Genomic DNA, 19,213 nt, shown 5'->3' with positions numbered 1-19,213 from the left:
AGTGGGTCCGTAACATCAGCCAAGAACACACTCTGGGCTGCGGTTCCCTTACCGCTCGGGATCCAGTGTGCCCTGCTGAAGTTCCTTCCTACATGTCCCCACTGACTCCAGCAGATTCATGACAGAGATTGCCAAACGGCGGGGCTGCCTTGACATGAGGCAGCTGAGTCTTGATCCCATCGGGACAAACCTGCAACCTCCATCTTCACAAACAAGAGCACAGGAATAACCAGCCTAGTCCAGGACCTGCTCTGGGAGCTGAGGACAAAGAAATGAATAAGGCAAATTATAGTCTAGCCGGAAAGACTGCCCTGTAGACAGTTAACAAACCACAGTTAACTAACCACAGTTAACTACAGGTAACTGTGGGGAGAATTACAAGAGAATTTTGCACAGAGTGGGAAGGGAAACCTGCCTGGGGGCGATGATTATCAAAAACTGCCTGAAAAGCCAAAACTAAGGCAATGGCACCCCACTCCAGTACTCTTGACTGGAGAATCCCATGGATGGAGGAGCCTGGTAGGCTGCAGTCCATGAGGTCGCTAAGAGTCGGACACGACTGAGCGACTTCACTTTTACTTTTCACTTTCATGCATTGGAGAAGGAAATGGCAACCCACTCCAGTGTTCTTGCCTGGAGAATCCCAGGGACAGAGGAGCCTGGTAGGAGGCCGTCTATGGGGTCGCACAGAGTTGGACACGACTGAAGTGACTTAGCAGTAGCAGCAGCAAACTCAGTAGATAAGGACATTGTTCCCCGAACTTGAGCTGAGCAGCACCCTCACGAATGTTGCTCTGTCCACATCCCCCATATCAGCATTTTCTTCATAATTTACTTGAAGTTGATAAACTCAAAAGTCAAATATGTTTCTTTAAAGGGAAGCTATAACATGACAGTTGGAAAGCCTATACAGTTCTCCATTCATAAAAGCGAACTCTAAAAGGAAACACAATGAGGGACTTCCCTGGTAGTCCAATGGTTTAGACTCCACGGTCCCAACACAGGGGTGCCAGGTTCGATCCTTGGTCAAGGAACTAGATCCTACATGCTGCAACTAATGATCCCAGGTGCTTCGACTAAGACCCTGTGCAGCTAAATAAATAAATATTTTTAAAATAAAATAAAACAAAAGTAAACACAGTAAAAGCAAAATAGTGTCATTTAGCTCCAGCTGGGTCCTGAGGATTTCTCTCTCTGTGTCTCTCTCTGCTAAAAGGAGATTAGCGTGTGTTAAGGAGGTGTTGGGGCTTCTCTGCTGGCTCAGATGGTAAAGAATCTGCCTGCAATGTGGAAGATCCAGGTTCAATCCCTGGGTCAGGAAGATCCCCTGGAGAAGGGAATGGCTTCCCACACTAGTATTCTTGCCTGGAGAATTCCATGGACAAAGGAGTCTGTCGGGCTAGTGTCCACGGGGTTGCAAAGAATCTGACATGACTGAGCAACAGTTTCACTTTTCACTCTTTCAAGGAGGTGTTAAAGACAAGTCAACATCAAAATGAGATTTGTATACTCCATTAAAAGAACTATATGAAGATGTATATACAGGAGGATTACTAAATCAAGTCTATTTCAATTAAAAAAAAAACAAGAATTGTAAGAATACTGGAAATGGTAATAATTGTACACTGTAATTTTGATGTCATTTCACATATATGAGAATACTACCCCACAAGCCATTTCCTACACTTAAATGACACTGGATTAATCAGGATGCTTTTGTGATTAGGGGAAACAGGACAATCTAGCCAGAACATGGACTAGACGTCTGGGGAGAGGTGGGCACATCAGGGTGGACAAAGCACTCTGAAGCAGACAGCAGGGGAGCAGCATTTTCCTTATTTGACCAGGATCACCCCCCATCTGATCACTCTTTTCTGGATCTAAGAATGTTTGTTGAGGTACATGGTACAAATAATTTTGATTCTAATTGAAATTCTTTGAGCCTCTTTTCATAACACTACTGAGTCATAATAAGATTTTAAAACCCCTTTGTGTGGAAGGAAACAAAAGAAAAATTCATTCTAGAGAATGTTGCTCAGACACTTAGCACACTGTGCAGTGTGGAAGTGAAAGGGCTAGCTGCTCAGGCGCATCCAGCTCTTTCGGGACCCCGCGGACTATAGCCCTCCAGGCTCCTCTCTCTGTGGAGTTCTCCAGGCGAGAATACTGGAGTAGGTTGCCATCTCCTACTCCAGGAGATCTTCCCGACCTTGGGATCACCCCAGGTCTCCTGCTTTGCAGGCAGACTCTTTGCTGTCTGAGCCACAGGGAGACAATCCTGTGTTTCTGTGTCTGTCTCCCTGACAAGACCGGCACCCCTCTGGACCAGGGATCTCCTGTTACTTTTTTTGAGTATCTGGTAGAAGACTCAGACTGTTACAGAGCTCAGTGTTTGCCGCATGAACGGCCAGATTGGATGGTATAAGGGGGAAAAAATATCAAATACTCTCCTATACTTCTGACCTGTGTTGTCTTAATTGGAGACAATGTAACCTGATAATTAATTGGAGTTTAGACAGACTTGAACTCTTGCCTGTGAAGTGAGGCTCGCAATAGCACCTGCCTCAGGGAACTGGTGTAAGAATTGAATGTCACTCGATGTAAGACGGTTAGAACGGTGCTGGTGCTGTTTTCGTCGTGTTTTGTTTAGTTGTGTCCAGCTCTTTTGAGACCCCATGGATTGTAGCCTGCCAGGCTCCTCTGTCCATGGGATTTTCCAGGCAAGAATACTGGAGTGGGTTGCCATTTCCTTCTCCAGGGGGTCGTTCCTGGATCGACCCAGGGGTCAAACCGCGTCTCCTGCATTGGCAGGTGGATTCTTTACCACTGAGCCACCTGGGAAGTCTCCAGAACTGTGCTAGGATATAGTAAATACTCAGTCGATGGTAGCTATCATTATTATTGTTTTTGTTAGAACCGCACACAGGAATTATCAAATGTTTGTATATAATGCACATTGCGAGGTTTAGCTATTTTCCTTTCTTCAGTTAATATGACCCTCATTTTTCTCTGGGGAACACTTTCCTCTACTCTCGATCCATGTGATTTGGATGAAGCTTCACTTCTTGGTGCCAAGAATGGCCATGTGACTCAGACCAGGCTAATCAGTGTAATCCAGTCTCCAGGCTACAAGTGGCTTAGTAATGGTCACATGACCCAAGCCAAGCCAATGAGACTTGATCTCAGGACCTTTGCCAGAGATATTGAGAAAGAGAAACTTTTTCCTACTGGTCTTGCTAAACTGGCAGAATTTAGCCCATAGATGCTGGTGACCATCCTTGTCATCTCCTGCACAGAGCTTGCTTAAGAATGAAGCCTAAAGCAAAGGAAAGCTGAGGCAAAAGACACAGAGAGAGAGAGTGTGGGGGACGCTGAAAATCTGGATCCAGCTGTTCCTAAAGGCAACTGATGACTGGTTTTTGAATTTTGCTTCGTTCAGTTTGAGCTTCTGGCAGTGGTCATAGGGAGTCAGAGAACACGCATATCTTTGATCATTTTTTTTTGGATCAAATTTATTTAGAGACTGAGTTTCACCAATTCAATTCAGCAAACTGGCATTAAGGACACCGTGGAGAGTGTGGGGAGAGCTGGAAAAAGAAACCTGAATAAGACTGTCTGCTCTCAAGGATCACATCTAGAAAGAATATAAACTGGTCCGTTACAGTCATACCATAATACAACTGGTAACTGAGCAACGGCGAGAGTAAAAGAAGAATAGAGGATAAACATCAATCTGCCACAGGATTGTCTGGGAAAAAAGGGAGTGGGGATGTTTGATCATAAAATAATTTTCAAACATTTAACAGTCTTCTCTTGCCTGAATTCTGGAAGCCATTCACAGGATGCTTGTTTCAATTACATTTTAATCACCCACAGCTAGCGCATCCCTTTAATGAGTGCCTGATGTTGCCCTGCAGAGTGAAGCGTGCTTTACTGCTGGCTCTCGATGTGTGCAGTCCTGCCTCGTGGACACCTCAAAGTCTCCTTGTGGGAGTAGCCAGAGTTGGTAAAAGGGGAGACATTTGGGGGAATTACCAAACAGAACCCCTATACTCACATAGTGCTAGAAGGGGCTTATAACTCAGGTAGGGCTCCAGCCTCCTGTCGTCAGCAGGCGTGTAATTCCAGCTAGGTGGGCTATGAGGTTAGAGGATCATGTTCATCACTGCTTGCTTTTGCAAGACTCTTTCCACCTGTGGCTCCAATACACAAAACACCGCATGTGTCTGCTGCTGAAGGTCCTTCAGTGATTCCTCAACCTGTCCAAGATAAGGCCTAAACCCTTTTACCTTGAAACACAAGGAAGGTTCTTCATGAGGGTGCCAGCAGGGATTGCTTTAGATGCTTCAGAGACAAAGAGAGATAAAATCTAGTTCCTATTCTCAAGCAAAGGAATCCCAACTCAAACAGACTTACAGGGAATACAATGAAAAATGAATTGACTTGTGGATCTGAAGATTTCAGGCAGTAGATCTAGCTCAAAATGGCAGTCCACTCTAATATTCTTGCCTGCAGAATCCCATGGACAGAGGGGCCTGGTGGGCTACAGTTGACAGGATCGCAAAGGGTCAGACACAACTGAAGCGACTTAGCTCGCACACACGGATCCTGCTCAGATCGCTTTCAGGGCTTGGCTTCTCAGCTGTATTTTCCTCAGTCTTGGCTTGCCTGTTGGGTAGGCTTTCTCCTCTTGGAAAGTGGCCCCAATCTTTCCCCTGATATAGGCTCCAGGTAGCTCCAAGTTTATGTCCTCCAAATTCATGTTCAGAAAATAAAAAAAAGATTCTTTCTTCTAAACAATTGTGAGAAAAACGTCTTGAATCTGATTCTAATTTTTCCAAAATGGGTCACATGTCCATTCCTTCATGGACACAACCACCCCTTCATGGTTTTCTGCACTGATTGGCTAAGTCTGGGTCTTGGGATTACCCTGGAGAGGGGGATGGAATGGACTGACTCATGGCTGGGAGCAATTTTTTCCTCAAAGTGAACTCAGGGCACTGTTCAGTTCAGTTCAGTTCAGTTCAGTCACTCAGTCATGTCTGACTCTTTGTGACCCCATGAATTGCAGCATGCCAGGCCTCCCTGTTGGAGAAGGCAATGGCACCCCACTCCAGTACTCTTGCCTGGAAAATCCCATGGGTGGAGGAGCCTGATGGGCTGCAGTCCATGGGGTCGCTAGAGTCCGACATGACTGAGCGACATCACTTTCACTTACACTTTCATGCATTGGAGAAGGAAATGGCAACCCACTCCAGTGTTCTTGCCTGGAGAATCCCAGGGACGGGGAGCCTGGTGGGCTGCCGTCTATGGGATCGCACAGAGTCGGACACGACTGAAGCGACTTAGCAGTAGCAGTAGTAGGCCTCCCTGTCCATCACCGGCTCCCGGAGTTCACCCAGACTCATGTCCATTGAGCCAGTGATGCCATCCAGCCATCTCATCCTCTGTCATCCCCTTCTCCTCCTGCCCCCAATCCCTCCCAGCATCAGAGTCTTTTCCAATGAGTCAATTCTTCGCATGAGGTGGCCAAAGGACTGGAGTTTCAGCTTTAGCCTCATTCTTTCCAAAGAAATCCCAGGGCTGATCTCCTTCAGAATGGACTGGTTGGATCTCCTTGCAGTCCAAGGGACTCTCAAGAGTCTTCTCCAACACCACAGTTCAAAAGCATCAATTCTTTGGCACTTGGCCTTCTTCACAGTCCAATTCTCACATCCATACATGACCACAGGAAAAACCATAGCCTTGACTAGATGGACCTTGGTTGACAAAGTAATGTCTCTGCTTTTGAATATGCTATCTAGGTTGGTCATAACTTTCCTTCCAAGGAGTAAGCGTCTTTGAATTTCATGGCTGCAGTCACCATCTGCAGTGATTTTGGAGCCCAGAAAGATAAAGTCAGCCACTGTTTCCACTGTTTGCCCATCTATTTGCCATGAAGTGATGGGACCAGATGCCATGATCTTCATTTTTCTGAATGTTGAGCTTTAAGCCAACTTTTTCACTCTCCTCTTTCACTTTCATCAAGAGGCTTTTTAGTTCCTCTTCATTTTTTGCCATAAGGGTGGTGTCATCTGCATATCTGAGGTTATTGATATTTCTCCTGGCAATCTTGATTCCAGCTTGTGCTTCTTCCAGCCCAGCGTTTCTCATGATGTACTCTGCATAGAAGTTAAATAAGCAGGGTGACAATATACAGCCTTGATGTACTCTTTTTGCTATTTGGAACCAGTCTGTTGTTCCATGTCCAGTTCTAACTGTTGCTTCCTGATCTGTACAGGTTTCTCAAGAGAGAGGTCAGGTGGTCTGGTATTCCCATCTCTTTCAGAATTTTCCACAGTTTATTGTGATCCACACAGTCAAAGGCTTTGGCATAGTCAATAAAACACAAATAGATGTTTTTCTGGAACTCTCTTGCTTTTTTGATGATCCAGCAGATGTCGGCAATTTGATCTCTGGTTCCTCTGTCTTTTCTAAAACCAGCTTGAACATCAGGAAGTTCACGGTTCACATATTGCTGAAGCCTGGCTTGGAGAATTTTGAGCATTACTTTACTAGCGTGTGAGATGAGTGCAATTGTGTGGTAGTTTGAGCATTCTTTGGCATTGCCTTTCTTTGGGATTGGAATGAAAACTGACCTTTTCCAGTCCTGTGGCCACTGCTGAGTTTTCCAAATGTGCTGGCATATGGAGTGCAGCACTTTCACTGCATCATCTTCCAGGATTTGAAATAGCTCAACTGGAATTCCATCACCTCCACTAGCTTTGTTCATAGTGATGCTTTCTAAGGCCCACTTGACTTCACATTCCAGGATGTCCGGCTCTAGGTGAGTGTGAGTGATCACACCTTTGTGATTATCTGGGTCAGATAAGATCTTTTTTGTACAGTGCTTCTGTGTATTCTTGCCACCTCTTCTTAATATTTTCTACTTCTGTTAGGTCCATACCATTTCTGTCCTGTATTGAGCGCATCTTTGCATGAAATGTTCCCTTGGTATCTCTGATTTTCTTGAAGAGATCTCTAGTCTTTCCCATTCTGTTGTTTTCCTCTATTTCTTTGCACTGATCGCTGAGGAAGGCTTTCTTATCTCTCCTTGCTATTGTTTGGAACTCTGCATTCAGATGCTTATATCTTTCCTTTTCTCCTTTGCTTTTCACTTCTCTTCTTTTCACAGCTATTTGTATGGCCTCCTCAGACAGCCATTTTGCTTTTTTGCATTTCTTTTCCATGGGGATGGTCTTGCACTGTTACTAGGAGAAGAATGAATGAATACTCAGTTCAGTTCAGTCGCTCAGTCGTGTCGCATTCTTTGCGACCCCATGAATAGCAGCACGCCAGGCCTCCCTGTCCATCACCAATTCCCAGAGTTCACTCAGACTCACGTCCATCAAGTCAGTGATGCCATCCAGCCATCTCATCCTCTGTCGTCCCCTTCTCCTCCTGCCCCCAATCCCTCCCAGCATCAGAGTCTTTTCCAATAAGTCAACTCTTTGCATGAGGTGACCAAAGGACTGGAGTTTCAGCTTTAGCATCATTCCTTCCAAAGAAATCCCAGGGCTTATCTCCTTCAGAATGGCCTGGTTGGATCTCCTTGCAGTCCGAGGGACTCTCAAGAGTCTTCTCCAACACCACAGTGCAAAAGCATCAATTCTTCGGCACTCAGTTGGCAAGCGCAAACTACACTTACTCAAATCTAACCTTCATTCAGCTATTGCAATAAGTCCATTGTCTAGTCATAATACAGAGAGTTCGGGATAGAGTCCAGAAAATTGAATTAGAGAACAAGATTTTAATCAGGTCTCTTCCACACTTTTGAAGGGACAGGATATTCTGGTTTTCAGAATTGATTCCATTTAATCCAGAGAAAAGTGTATCTGCTTATTTGCAGACTAGAGGAAGAAAAGAAAGAAAACAGGTTAACAGAAATATTCCTTAGGAAGATCCTTGGCCTTGGATCTTCCTAAGGATCCAACTTAAGCTTCAATTATTTGCTTAACAAGCAACGTTCTGAATTTGGTCTCTTTAAAGAACCCACCTGTGACACTAGGCGGGAGACTCTGGCACAAATGACCAGGGCTGGATAATTATCTTCCCAGGTATAAATGAATAATATGGCACTCCATCACATTATCTATTCCTTGCATTTCCCTGAACTTTCACCCTCCATGAAAAGATAAAATCAGGTACCTGGGGTTAGAAACCCTCAGGAAGTAGAGATGATGTCTCAATCAGGCAGGCTGGAGGAACTAGTCTCTCTCTTTGCTACAACATGCCCTTTTAAAGGGAAAAAACAAAACAGGAAACGTAATATTTTCATCCCTATCAATTTCTCAAGATTTTTTTTTTAAAGCTTTCAGGGTCTTTTGAATTTCCATACAAATTTCAGAATTATTTGTTCTAGTTCTGTGATAAATGCCATTGGCATTTTGATAGGGATTGTACTAAGTCTGGATTGTTTGGGTCATAGGGTCATTTTAGCACATTAATTTGTCCAATCCATGGGCACAGTATATCTTTCCATTTGTTTATGTTGTCTTCATTTTCTTTCATCAGTATCTTAATAGTTTTCCGGGTACAGGTCTTTTACCTCCTTGGTTAGATTTATTCCCAGGTATTATCCTTTTTGCTGCAAATTATAAATGGAATTGTTTCCTTAATTTCTCTTTGGCTACTGGGTCCTGCCTCAGGTGGAGTCTCTGATTAGGTGGGGCTGAGTCCCCACGGGACTGGCAGGTGGGTCTGGGGAGGCCTGGGCGGGGTCCAGTTTTGGCACTGGCCCACCGGTGAACAGGGCTGGCTCCTGGTGACTGGCCGTGGGGCCCAGTGGGTTTTGGGGCTGGTGCTGACCTCCTGGTGGCCAGGTTCTGGACCTGCTGGTGGGTAGGGCTGGATTTCCACTAGCAGGCTGCTTGGCTTGGGTTGTCCCAGGATTGTTGCCAACCAGCTGGTGGGTGAATAAGCTCCCGATGCTAACAGGACAGGAGGAGGACTCCAATATGGCTCTTGTTGAAATCAGCCTCTTCGTGGTGTATCGAGCTCCCAAAAATGTCTTCTGCCAGCATGTGTGTGCCCAGGGGGAGTTCCCACTTGCCTCCTGCCTCTCTAGCATAGGAGGCTCTCTAAGATCAGCAAGTGGGCCTGATTCAGGATCTTTTCAGATTACTGCTTCTACAGTAATCTGTGAGATTTTGTTTGCACCCTTTAGGGACAGAGTCTCTGTTTCCCACAGCCTCACAGCTCTCCCATACATAAGTCCCACTGGCCTCCAAAACCAGACGGTCTGGGCCTTTGGGTGCACGAGTCCTGGGCTGGGGTACCCAGTGTGAGGTCAGACCTCTCACTCCTTGGAGATAACCTTTGCAATTGTGATTATCCTCCCATTTGTGAGTCATCTACCTGTGGGTGTGGGTCTTGACTAAACCATGTTTCCACCCCTTCTACCTGTCTCATTGTGGTTGTTTTTTATATCTTTAGCTGTGGGAGGTCTTTTCTGCTAGTCTTCAGTTCGATCTCATTGTAGGTTGTAATTTTGGTGTGCCCATGGGAGAACGTGAGCTCAGGGTCTTCCCACTCTGCCATCTTGATCACTCACCTCCTTGTGTGTTAATTTTATTTGCTGTACCCTTCAGAATTCTTTTACTGTTTGATTTAATATTATCATTGATTTCCTAGGGTTTACAGGTACACTATCACATCTTTGGCAGAGAGAACTAATTATATTTGATTTTTTTTTCAATTATATATATATTTTTTCAATTCTTATGCCTATCTTGACTTTCCTTGTCTAACTGCATCGGCCTATACCTTCAATTTGGAAAAGTCCATAGCACCCCACTCCAGTACTCTTGCCTGGAAAATCCCATGGACGGAGGAGCCTGGTAGGCTGCAGTCCATGGGGTCGCAAAGAGTCAGACAAGACTGAGCGACTTCACTTTCACTTTTCACTTTCATGCATTGGAGAAGGAAATGGCAACCCACTCCAGTGTTCTTGCCTGGAGAATCCCAGGGATAGGGGAGCCTGGTGGGCTGCCATCTATGGAGTCAAACAGAGTCGGACACGACTGAAGCGACTTAGCAGCAGCAGCAGCATACCTTCAAGGCAATGTTAAACATTAGTGGAGTTAGTGGGTATCCTTGCCTTACTCCTGATCTTTAGTGTTTTCCATTTAAGATACTGACTTTAGGACTAAGGTATATATATATGCTCTATCATGTTAGGGCAGTATCCATTCTTATTTCCTTAAGAGGTTTTTGTTGTTTCATTAGCTTTTGTTTGTTGTTTGGAATTCAGCAAAATTGAATTTTGTTAAAGTTTTTAAATCACATATGGTTAAAGCATATAATTACATGGTTTTTCTTCTTAGTTCTTATGGGAATAACAATATAATTTTTCTTCCTAGACACAAATATGTCAAATTATATTAACAGATTTCTTAATGTTAAACCATACTTGTGGAGAAGGCAATGGCACCCCACTCCCGTACTCTTGCCTGGAAAATCCAATGGACGGAGGAGCCTGGTAGGCTGCAGTCCATGGGGTCGCTAGAGTCGGACACGACTGAGCGACTTCACTTTCACTTTTCACTTTCATGCATTGGAGAAGGAAATGGCAACCCACTCCAGTGTTCGTGCCTGGAGAATCCCAGGGACGGGAAGCCTGGTGGGCTGCTGTCTATGGGGTCACACAGAGTCGGACACGACTGAAGCGATGCAGCAGCAGCAGCAACAGCAAACCATACTTGCATTATTTTAAACACTACTTGACTGTGGTTTATAATTTTCTTAATTTTCTGTGTTCTAAAGTTTGGACTTTTAAATCAATATTTGTAAACAACATTAGTCTATATTTTATCTTGTGTGTGGCATTTAATCAACTAGTAGTATCAATGTTAACCTGCATCATAAAAAGAATTTCGAAGTTGACCTTCATTTCTCTGTGCTCTGAAATGATTTATATAGAATAGGACAGTCTTTTAAATATCTGGTAGAATTCTCTTGTGAAAACATCTCAGCTTGGTATTTTGATATGGGATAGTTGTTTTTTTTTTTATAGCATTCTATATTTCATCCTTCAAGTTGATTTGTTAAACTTTTTATCTTCAAGGGGTGGTCAATTTTGGTCTACTATATTGTCATAAGACATTATTCATTTTATTAAGTTTACAATTTTTGCATGACACTATGGAACTAAAAGAACTGTTTTATGACCTTCTGACTTCCTCTGTGTTAACAGCTACTTTTCTCTTATTATTTCTTACTCTTACATATTTTTGCCTTCTCCCTCCTACACACTTTAAAAATTAAATTTCCTGGTGGTTTGTCTATGTTCTGACTTTATTCGAAAAAACTGAATTTTTGTTTATTTTGATCTACTGTTTTCTAGTTCTCTACTTCATTACTTCTTGCTTTTATCTTTATTATTTTTTCTTTGTGGTTTCTTTTGTTCTTTTTCTAACTTAAATGGGAAATTTAAATAATTAATTTAATTCAGTTTATTGTTTAATTGTATTGATATAGATTTTAGGACTATAAATTTTCACTGGCTATATGTATTTTCCTTGGGAATATACCATAGATTCTAAACATATAGCAATTCTGTAATTTACGTGATTCTCTTATACCCAAGCATTGTTAAATATAAGGTTTTAAGGTTTCCATGTAGAAAATTATGCCAATTATCAAATTACTGCATCTCAAATCTAAAATCACCCTTCATTGCCTGCTTTGTGAAAATGGATGTGGGCCCTTTAAATATTGTGCCTTTGCCAGTAAGCACGATGTTTAGCTTTAAGGGTAGAGGGCAGACACCGCAGGAGGAATTCCCGTTGGCGGCTGTAACATGGGTAACTTTAGGGCCAGGTTCCCGTGATGTGCACGCAGCCTGTGCACTGCCTAGCTCCCGTAGCACAGACAGCTTCTCTCATGCAGCTCCTTTAGGATACACAATTGCTTCAACACCAGGTTCCTGCAATGGCAGCAGCTTCCCCAAGATCCGGCTCCTGCAACACACAGAAGCCAACACCTAGCAAGCAACAACTTCCCCAGGCACTCCCTCTCAGGTATTCAGAGCAGAAAGGCTCTGGTAAGACAATTTCTAGCACCCTATAGGATGGATTTCTAGCCAGTCCTGGGGAGTGGATTTCCAGCAATTCTACTGGTGTAACACAACAGTAACCACTCTGCATGCATGCATGCTAAGTCTCTTCAGTTGTCCAACTCTTTGTGACCGCATGGACTATATAGCTTGCTAGGCTCCTTTGTCCATGGGGATTCTCCAGGTAAGAATATAGAAAATTTTTTCCAAAAAATTGAAATGCTATTGATACCAGGTGGCACAGTGGTAAAGAATCTGCCTGCCAGTGGGGGAGAAGCAAGTTCAATCCCTGGGTCAGGAAGATCCCCTGGAGAAGGGAATGGCAACCCACTCCAGGGTCCTTGCCTGGGAAATCACATGTACAGAGGAGCCTGATAGGCTACAGTCCATGGGGTTGCAAAGAGCCAGCCATGACTGAGTAACAACAGCGTGCATGCACACATTGATACCAAAACTAAAAAAAAATGTTAAGAGAAATAAATATAGACAAATATCCCTCACAAACATAGATGCAAAAATTCCAAACATAATTTTAGCAAGGTGAATCCAATAGTATATAAAGAGGACAAACATCATGATTAAGTCAGATTTAGCCAAGGTTTAATATTTGAAAATTAATCAGTATAATCCATCATAAAGTGTTAGTCACTCAGTCGTGTCCAAATCTTTGCAATCCCATGGACTGTCACCCACCAGGCTCCTCTGTCCATGGAATTCTCCAGGCAAGAATACTGAAGTGGGTTACCATTTCCTTCTCCAATAAACTAAAAATGAAAAGCCATGTAACCATCCCAAAGCATTTAGCAAACCATTTTTGATTAAAAATAAAAGCTGTAAACTATGAATGGAAGTAGTCAAATAGGAGATGGAAAGAGTGAACATCGACATTCTAGGAATCAGCGAACTAAGATGGACTGGAATGGGTGAATTTAACTCAGATGACCATTATATCTACTATTGTGGGCAGGAATCCCTTAGAAGAAATGGAGTAGCCATCATAGTCAACAAAAGAGTCCGAAATGCAGTACTTGGATGCAATCTCAAAAATGACAGAATGATCTCTGTTTGTTTCCAAGGCAAACCATTCAATATCACAGTAATCCAAGTCTATGCCCCAACCAGTAATGCTGAAGAAGCTGAAGTTGAACAGTTCTATGAAGACATACAAGATCTTCTAGAACTAACACCCAGAAAATATGTCCTTTTCATTATAGGGAACTGGAATGCAAAAGTAGGAAGTCAATAAACACCTGGAGTAACAAGCAAATTTGGTCTTGGAGTACAGAATGAAGCAGGGCAAAGGCTTACAAAGTTCTGCCAAGAGAACGCACTGGTCATAGCAAACACCCTCTTCCAACAACACAAGAGAAGACTCTACACATGGACATCACCAGATGGTCAACACCGAAATCAGATTGATTATATCCTTTGCAGCCAAAGATGGAGAAGCTCTATACAGTCAGCAAAAACTAGACCGGCAGTGGACTGTGGCTCAGATCATGAACTCCTTATTGCCAAATTCAGACTTAAATTGAAGAAACTTAAATTGAAGAAAACTACTAGACCATTCAGGTATGACCTAAATCAAATCCCTTATGACTATACAGTGGAAGTGAGAAATAGATTTAAGGGACTAAGACAGATAGACAGATCTGATAGAATGCCTGATGAACTATGGATGGAGGTTCATGACATTGTACAGGAGGCAGGGAACAAGACCATCCTCAAGAAAAAGAAATGCAAAAAAGCAAAATGGCTGTCTGAGGAAGCCATACAAATAGCTGTGAAAAGAAGAGAAGCGAAAAGCAAAGGAGAAAAGAAAAGATATAAGCATCTGAATGCAGAGTTCCAAACAATAGCAAGGAGAGATAAGAAAGCCTTTCTCAGGGATCAATGCAAAAAATAGATGAAAACAACAGAATGGGAAAGACTAGAGATCTCTTCAAGAAAATCAGAGATACCAAGGGAACATTTCATGCAAAGATGGGCTCAATACAGGACAGAAATGGTATGGACCTAACAGAAGTAGAAAATATTAAGAAGAGGTGGCAAGAATACACAGAAGCACTGTACAAAAAAGATCTTATCTGACCCAGATAATCACAAAGGTGTGATCACTCACACTCACCTAGAGCCGGACATCCTGGAATGTGAAGTCAAGTGGGCCTTAGAAAGCATCACTATGAACAAAGCTAGTGGAGGTGATGGAATTCCAGTTGAGCTATTTCAAATCCTGGAAGATGATGCTGTGAAAGTGCTGCACTCCATATGCCAGCACATTTGGAAAACTCAGCAGTGGCCACAGGACTGGAAAAGGTCAGTTTTCATTCCAATCCCAAAGAAAGGCAATGCCAAAGAATGCTCAAACTACCACACGATTGCACTCATCTCACATGCTAGTAAATTCTCCAAGGCAGGCTTCAGCAATATGTGAACCGTGAACTTCCTGATGTTCAAGCTGGTTTTAGAAAAGGTAGAGGAACCAGAGATCAAATTGCCAACATCCGCTGGATCGTAATAATGTTTGCAAAACATGAATACTCTTAATGCCACTGAAAATGTACACTTTAAAATGATAAATAGCATGCTATGTATATTTTTTCAGACTACTTAAAAATAATCCTAGAGGTAGCATCATACTTAATGGTGAAGTTGAATGGAACAAGTTAGGATATTTGTAGATTGTCATGCCTACTCACCAATAAAATTAGTCAAGGAACAAAAGCATATACCAATTGGAAAAGAAGAAGTAAAATTCTCTTTATCCACAGGTAACCTGAGCGTCTATTTAGTAAATCTAATGGAATCTCTAAAGAACTAGAACTGACAAATGATTTAGCAAGATTGCACAATATCAACATCCAAAAATCAATTGTATATCTATATTCTAGCAACAAACATGCAGTTCAGTTCAGTTCAGTCGCTCAGTCGTGTCCGACTCTGTGCCACCCCATGAACCACACCACGCCAGGCCTCCTTGTCCATCACCAGCTCCTGGAGTTCACTCAAACTCATGTCCGTCGAGTCGGTGATGCCATCCAGCTATCTCACCCTCTGTCGTCCCCTTCTTGTGCTCCCAATCCCTCCCAGCATCAGAGTCTTTTCCAATGAGTCAGCTCTTCGCATCAGGTGGCCAAAGTATTGGAGTTACAGCTTCAGCATCAGTCCTTCCAATGAACACCCAGGACTGATCTCCTTTAGAATGGACTGGTTGGATCTCCTTGCAGTCCAAGGGACTCTCAAGAGTCTTTAACGTGTAGTAATTGGAGCTATAAAAACACTATTGTTATTGACAACATCAGAAAATGAAGTCCTTAGGGATACATCTGACAAAAGATATACAAGTGTTGTGCATTTCCGGAGTTCTCTGGCAGTCCAGTGGTTAGGACCCGGTGCCTTCACTGTCGTGAGCCTGGGTTCAGTCCCCAGTGAGGGAACTAAGATTCTACAAGTGGCGTGGCACAGCCAAAAAAAAGAAAAAGACCTGTGCACTTAAAATTACAGAGCATTATTGAGGGAAATTAAAGATTAAAAATGATATAAACAAAAAATATATATACTGTGTTCGTGCTTCAAAAGATTCTGTATTGTTCATGTGTCAATTTTCCCAGTCTATTTATAGAGTCAATGTTAATTCAATCAAAATCACTACAGGGTATTGTTTGCTTTAAAAAAATCATTGAAAAGATGATTCTAAAATTAGCATGGAAATGCAAGGAACAAAGAATAGTCAAAACTACTTTGAAAGGAAAAAACAAAGTTGAAGGATTAATACAATCTGATTTCAAGACTTATTACAGAATAGGCAGAATGTGATCTTGTCATCAGCATCAAATAGATCAATGAAACAGGGTAGAGAGTCCAGACATAGACTTACACATATATGGATAAATCTTTTTTAAAAAATCGAAGTACAGTTGATTTACAATGTTGTATTAGTTTCTGGTATATGGCAAAGTGATTCAGTTACATGTATGTACATATACATATATGTGTGTATATTATTTTCCATTATGATTTATTATAAGATATTGAATATAGTTTCCTGTGCTGTACAGTAGGATCTTGTTGATTACCTATTCTATATATGATAGTTTGTATCTGCTCATTCCAAACTCCTAATCTATCCCTCCCCGTCTTTCCCCTTTGGTAACTGTAAGCTTGTTTTCTATGTCTTTGAGTCTTCTTGAATTTTATAAATAAATTAATTGGTATCATATTTTAGATTCCACATGTAAGTGATATCATATGATATCTTTCTGACTTATTTCACTTAATATGATAATCTCTAGGTCCATTCATGTTGCTGCAAACAGTATAAAGTCCGAGTAGTATTCCATTGTGGGCTTCCCTGATGGCTCAGTGATAAAGAAACTGCTTGCCAATGCAGGAAACAAGGGTTAATCCCTGGGTCGGGAAGATCCCCTGGAGAAGGAAATGGCAACCCACTCCAGTGTTCTTGCCTGCAAAATCCCATGCACAGAGGAGCCTGGCAAGCTGTAAGTCCATGGGGTCACCAAAGAATCAGAGGTGACTTAGTGACTAAACAACAAGAAGTATTCCATTGTGTGTATATATATGTAATACACACACACACACACACACACATATATCTATATATCTTCTTTATCCATTCATCTGTCAAGGGACATTTAGGTTGCTTTTTAAAGGTACAAAGGCAGTTGAGCAGAGAAAAGAGTCTTTCAACAAATGTTGCTAAATATTGATAGATGTATATTTATATTCAAAACCAAAGTCACAAAAAAGCACACTTTGATCCATATCTCACATCATATGCAAAAATTAATTCAAAATGGATAATAGACCTAAATGTAAAACCCCAGACTATAAAAGGCCAAGAAGAAAAAAAGGGAGAAAGTTTTTTTAACTTTGATTTAGGCAAATTTTTTTAATATGACACCAAAAACATGATCTACAAAAGAATACATTGATAAACTGTACTTCATCGAAATTTTTAAATTGTTTTTTCAAAAGACATTCTTAAGAGAATAAAGAGAATTCCCTGGTGGTCCAGCAATTAAAACTCTGAACACTCACCACTAAGGGCCTAGGTTCAATCCTTGGTCAGGGAACTAAGTAAGATCCCAGAAGCTGCATGGAGCAGCCAGTTAAAAAAGAGATGGAGAGACAGTAAAAATATAAAGCAAAGAATAATTTGCAAATTAAATATTTGATAAAAGAGTTGTATCCAGAAAATATAGAGAACTTTCAAAGCTCAAGAATAAGAAACTCAGCATCTGCTGCTGCTGAGTCACTTCAGTCGTGTCTGACTCTGTGCGACCCCATAGACGGCAGCCCACTAGGCTCCTCTGTCCCTGGGATTCTCCAGGCAAGAACACTGGAGTGCGTTGCCATTTCCTTCTCCAATGCATGAAAGTGAAAAATGAAAGTGAAGTCGCTTAGTCGTGTCCGACCCTCAGCGACCCCATGGACTGCAGCCTACCAGGCTCTTCTGTCCATGGGATTTTTCAGGCAAATGTACGGGAGTGGGGTGCCATTAATGGGCAAAAGATTTGACCATACACTTTACAAAAGAAGATACACAAATGGTAAATAATAACAGGAGAAGATGTTCAACATTGTTAGTCATTAGGGAAGCAAAAACTAAAACTACAGAGAGATACTCACTAAACACTTATTGGTGGTGGTGGTGGCTTAGTCTCTCAGTCGTGTCCAACTTTTGCGACCCCATGGACTGTAGCCCGCCAGACTCCTCTGTTCATGGGATTCTCCAGGCAAGAATACTGGAATGGGTTGCCATTTCCTTCTCCAGGTGATCTTCCTGACCCAGGAATCGAACACAGGTCTCCTGCATTGCAAGCAGATTCTTTACCAACTGAGCTATTAGACCTGACCCAAACCAAGTGTTGGTGATGATACAGAGGAACTGGAGTTTTCATATAATACTAAGGGGAATCTAAATGATAAGGCCACTTTGGAAAATAGTTTGGTAGCTTCTTTTAAAAAAAAAAAACAGCAACATAAAAACATGGCTATATGTTCCATTCATTCTACTACTAGGCACTTAGCCAGTAAAAAGAAAAAGATGTGCCTATACATAGGCTTTGGAGAAGGCAATGGCACCCCACTCCAGAACTTTTGCCTAGAAAATCCCATGGACGGAGGAGCCTGCTAGGCTGCAGTCCATGGGGTTGTGAAGAGTCGGACACGACTGAGCAACTTCACTTTCACTTTTCACTTTCATGCATTGCAGAAGGAAATGGCAACCCACTCCAGTGTTCTTGCCTGGAGAATCCCAGGGACGGGGGAGCCTGGTGGGCTGCCGTCTCTGGGGTCGCAGAGTCGGACACGACTGAAGTGACTTAGCAATACATAGACTTTACAACTTTACTTGTAATCATGAAATGCTGGAAACATCCCCAAAGTTCAACAAGGGATTGGACAAACTGGCATTTCCCTACCAGGGGAAACTACTCAGTATTTGAAAGGAATAAACCCTAGTGCTTGCTTCAGCAGCACATATACTAAAGCTGGAATGTTACAAAGAAGATTAGCATGGCCCCTGCACAAGGACATGGCTTCCCAGGTGGCACGGTGGTAAAGAACCCACCTGCCAATGCAGGGGACAGAAGAGACTTGGGCTGGATCCTTGGGTTGGACTCTGCTTTTTATTTTTACTCTCTCTTCATCTCTCTTTTTAACTGGCTGCACCAGGCAGCTTCTGGGATCTTACTTCCCTGAACAAGGACTGAACCTGGGCCCTTGGTGGTAAATGTGCAGAGTCCTAATCTAGTCCCATGCACAGAGGAGGAGCCTACAGTCCATAGAGTTGCAAAGAGCTGGACACAACTGTAGCGCCTTAGCACACACGCTGAGCAAGGATGACAAAAACAGGGAATAAACCCTAAAATCTGGATGAATCTCAAAGTAATTATGCTGAATGAAAGAAGTCATACAAAAGAGAGTACGTATTGTATGGTTTCATTTACAGAAACTTTTGGAAAATGCAAAGTAATCTGTAGTGACATACAGCAGATCAGTGGTTGCCTGGGGACAGGTGACTTGGGAGATACAGTAAACAAGGATTACAGAAATTGGACTATAGAAATGGCACTATAGTCCATCCAATTTTTCAAG

The 19,213-nt window shown here is 42.4% G+C and overlaps 1 pseudogene; it reads left to right on the top strand.

The window, feature by feature from the left end:
- The first annotated feature begins 18,576 nt into the window (after window positions 1-18,576).
- Window positions 18,577-18,649, top strand: LOC129633505 (uncharacterized; annotated as a pseudogene).
- Window positions 18,650-19,213: the final 564 nt, after the last annotated feature.

This window comes from Bubalus kerabau, chromosome 18 (assembly GCF_029407905.1).
Source record: "Bubalus kerabau isolate K-KA32 ecotype Philippines breed swamp buffalo chromosome 18, PCC_UOA_SB_1v2, whole genome shotgun sequence".
NCBI classification, from domain to species: domain Eukaryota; kingdom Metazoa; phylum Chordata; class Mammalia; order Artiodactyla; family Bovidae; genus Bubalus; species Bubalus kerabau.
Note: the sequence above shows the minus strand (reverse complement) of the source record. Positions and strands in the feature narration are given on the sequence as shown.